The sequence below is a fragment of the Eurypyga helias genome, unplaced genomic scaffold, assembly GCF_000690775.1.
Source record: "Eurypyga helias isolate BGI_N326 unplaced genomic scaffold, ASM69077v1 scaffold2335, whole genome shotgun sequence".
In the NCBI taxonomy this organism is placed as follows: Eukaryota; Metazoa; Chordata; class Aves; order Eurypygiformes; family Eurypygidae; genus Eurypyga; species Eurypyga helias.
The window spans coordinates 14,315-18,300 of record NW_010251887.1 but is presented as its reverse complement, the minus strand read 5'-3'; the positions used below and the strand labels follow the sequence as shown (position 1 = coordinate 18,300).

The 3,986-nt window shown below is 40.3% G+C and overlaps 1 long non-coding RNA gene across 1 annotated transcript in view; it reads right to left on the bottom strand.

The window, feature by feature from the left end:
* The window catches only part of LOC104510020, a 55,167-nt gene extending 53,886 nt beyond the window's left edge, over positions 1-1,281 (bottom strand). The window contains exon 1 of the long non-coding RNA XR_727892.1: positions 1,025-1,281. This is a non-coding gene — a long non-coding RNA (uncharacterized LOC104510020). The remainder of the gene's footprint in view (positions 1-1,024) is intronic.
* Between the last annotated feature and the right edge of the window lie 2,705 nt (positions 1,282-3,986).

Genomic DNA, 3,986 nt, shown 5'->3' with positions numbered 1-3,986 from the left:
AATAAATATATATATATATTTCCCATCTTCTGCACAACATCATTGCAGACAGTCTGCAATGAAACATCCTGATCAGATACAAGCTATTAGAATTAAGCAGTTCCAGGATGGCTGATGGCTGAAACCATAACAATTTAATTAGTAGCTGGTTGAATCTGATCACACAAAGAGCTCATGAAATATTTTCATTCTATTTAACAGTTAAAACAAGCCTTTGGCAAAATTTTGTGTGTGTTTACAATAAGACTTCCCTGTTCTTAATGAGTCTCTCAAGTACATTAAGCAAGTCACACCTACGTTGCCTACTCACACTTAAGTCTTCTTTGTGAACCATTTTTTTCTGTTTCTGACGCTGATGCTTACCAGGCAAAGCAAAGACCAGCAAAGCAGCCTCAGACAACTTTTGCTGTAGTATGTGATGCAAGTTACTAATTATTTTATATAAAGTCACAGACATTACATACACACAGTCTTTTCCCTAATTACCAAAGTAGGCTAATATTTTTCAAATTGCAAAACCGTCGACTTTGCAATGGAAAAAAACCCAAAACAAACAAAAAAACTCCACACAACAACAACAAAAAAAACCCAAACACACCCCACCAGAAGAAGAAACAGACAGGATAACAGACCATATAACACACCTATGTTCTTCTGCAATTTAAAAATACTTTGCAAACTCACTGCACTCTTAATTTAGTTATACTTTGTGTTGCCTTGTCCTTTCATGAGAGCAACTATTCCCTGTTTCATTCCAGACCTATGTCTGGAGAACTGGAGTATTCTCTATGCCTCTGCTTGGAACAGCACAGCTTTCATGAAAAGCCAAGCTCATTTCTAACTGTTTGTCCTGGTTAAATGCCAAGAACTACGGAACACTCTTAGGTATGCTTTACCAACTGCCAGAGTGTGCTTCTCTTACCTAAGACTGTGCACTAACTTGTTTTATTTCTCATTCACTTTCTAAGTAAGAAATGAGCGATCCATTAATCAACATGCTACTCGAATAATAAAAGTCTCTCACCTCCACGATTTCAGTGCTTGAATACCTCGTCAAAATGTGCTCTGCTGGATGTACCACTGAGACTTGTACAAACGTATTCAGCTTCCGATCACGGGTAGCAGCCACTAGATCCTTGCATGCTGGAGACAGTACAAAACAAAAATAAAATACTCAAAAGAAAACTCTGGGAAAACGTTGTCACAGGCACAGGACAAAGCAGACTACGCTCCGGCTCCAGACTAAATCTCTAGAGACAAGTCGATTTAACAGAGGAAGTCCCTTGGAAGTAACTTACAGAAATAGGAAGTCACATGCTGCAGAACTGAACTGAGATTTCGTTCCAACTAAAAATACTTGCAGCTTCTGCAAAGCTCCCTGCCAGAGGCTCATCAGCTCCAGTATACGAAAGTGCGTGCGCATACGTGCACACTTATATGCACTGCAACAGTAGGTAATTGTACATAAGCACTCCTTTAACTTGCCAAGAAATCTCTCTTTGCAGCCTAACTTGATGATCTCTTGTCTGGCATTTTCACCGTAAGTGACCATTTTACACACATTCTGAATCATTTAAATGCTATCAGTGATTACATTAGTTTACCCAGTCTGATAGTACATTATTAAGTTTTTAGTGGAATTAATCATTGAGTAAAAACCTACATGCCTAAAAAGCAGACAGCAAAGCAACCGATTCTTTTGTCAGTGACTGGCATATAAATGAGAAGAGTAATTGCATTCTGTCCATATATTACAACTCATTCTACCTAATAAACACAGGGAAATTAAGTTCTTGTTTAATAATTCATTTTTATCGTGGGCTCACAGTCATGCAGGTGGCTGAGATCACTCTTCAGACTAACACACCTCATACCTTCAAACCAAAAGGATGAAAGCATCAAAGAAAAAACAAAAGGAAGAGGAAAGAAACAAATGCACCTTTAGCTGCTCTGCAGAAGGGACGTGGACTAACGGGCATGCATTGGCTCAAAAGCCAAAACCATTCACCTTTCATTTTTCAATAAGGAATATGCAACAGTGAATACTGTGAGAGGATGTACCCAGTGCTTTCTGCAGTGCGTCAAACTACACTAGGGTCTTAGAAGCCTGAGGGAAGAAAAGAAAAGCCTACGGTTTTGGAGGGGATAATTGCCAAGAAAGAGCTGAGGACTTTTTCTAGGAGTCACTGCCAACCGGGGGCTTCCTCAAGTGCAGCCGACCTTTAACATTTTAAAAGGTGAGTCAGACTATCCTCACAGCAAGCAAACCTGGTCTGATGAGAAGCCAAGGCAAGGAAAGCTCCGATACATACAAAAGGCCAACTCAGCTTGGTTTATACTTTATTATTTCTTTGGGCTTGGACCTGCTGCTTGAGGAAATAAAAGGAAAACTAGCTGAAGCTTTTTTACCACTTTTCCGTAACAGTTAAAAGGGAACAAGGAAACAATTAAACATAACCTTCCCAGAATATTTGGATGGTTTTGCTTTAGCCCTAATTGCCAATGAAATCTCTCTGTAGAGAGTCTCAAACTGACCCTATCATAATTCAGTGGTAAAAGTGGGATAAGAACAAAAGTTTTTGCAAGATAAAGTCTTCATTAAACAGCTAATAGAACAGCACCAGACTTGAATAGCAAGTTGCCAGTAATTCCTTGGTACTATGGCTCACCACATTATTGAAATTACTCTGAATAGCACAACTTGATGTGACCTGAAGAACTATGTGAGTAGATTTTCCAGAAAGCAGTTACCAAAGCACAAAGGGTTGGGCACCCCCCTACCTATTTGAACTGTGCTCTCTCTGAAGCTGACCACAGACACAGTATCAGAGCATTGAAATTTCTGGATACAACCATTTCCCCCTAAAAGCCCTGATGTTACACCACCACCCAACCCTTAGACGTTCCACTTATTAATCATGAATATAGCGGAGTAAAGTACAGCTTCAGAGGAATGGCAAGAAAGCTCATGTTCACTCCCAGAAGCTGGAACACTGACAGACAGACATAATAAAGACTTTCACACCCACCATGAAGGCGGCTAGCCACCTCACAACTCAATGGACCTCCAAAGAAGACAGGAATACACCAGAGGGGAAAAATAGCAAGACAGAAACTTAAGAAAAGCAAAAATAAATCCCCACCCCACCCCCAAAAAAAAGATGTACCAGTGACTCCGGCAGGAACCCTACAGCTGAATTCTTGTAAAAAGTACTCGTGTATGAAGAATGGAGGTAAATCCCCCATAAATAACACTTTGATTTACTCGTGGGATTCTTCTAGCAGCCAAGGGCATAGGCTTTTAGCCTATTGATAACCCTTAACAACAGGAAGATTTGCACCAAGTTGTGACCACCTTGGTGATATATAAGTACAGGAGACAATCGATTTCTGTGATGGTAGGGCAATCCAGTCATTAGATGATTTTCCTGTAAAAAGGAAGCGTAGCAACATGATCTCGAATTTTACGGGGAAGAGTTGACACGTAGATAATTCATATCTATCTCTCCAATGGAGACAATCAGCACAAAGTACGAGAACTCTTTGGGAGATTCCAGTGCAGAATGATATAAAATGAAACCTGCATCTAATTTGATGACAGAATTACTTGTCTATTGTGACACTAGGCGCATGATTACACTTTTAGTGAGACAGGCTGTTCTATAAGGTTGTCACTGGCTGCCATGGTTCAGCCCTGGCAGGCAACTAAGCACCATGCAGCCGCTCGCTCGCTTCACTCAACCAGGTGAAGTGGGGAAGATAATAGGAAAAAAAACTTGTGGGTTGAGATAAAAAAAGTTCCACAGGACATAAAGGGAAGAGGAAATAATTATGAGTATTATTAATAAATAGTAAAACATACAAAACCAAGTGATGCACAATGCAACTGTTGCTCACCTGGTGAGCAACAGCCCATCACTAAGCAGCAATTCCCACCCCCTGGCCAAATCAAGTTTTACACACAGAGCATGACATTACGTGTAGGG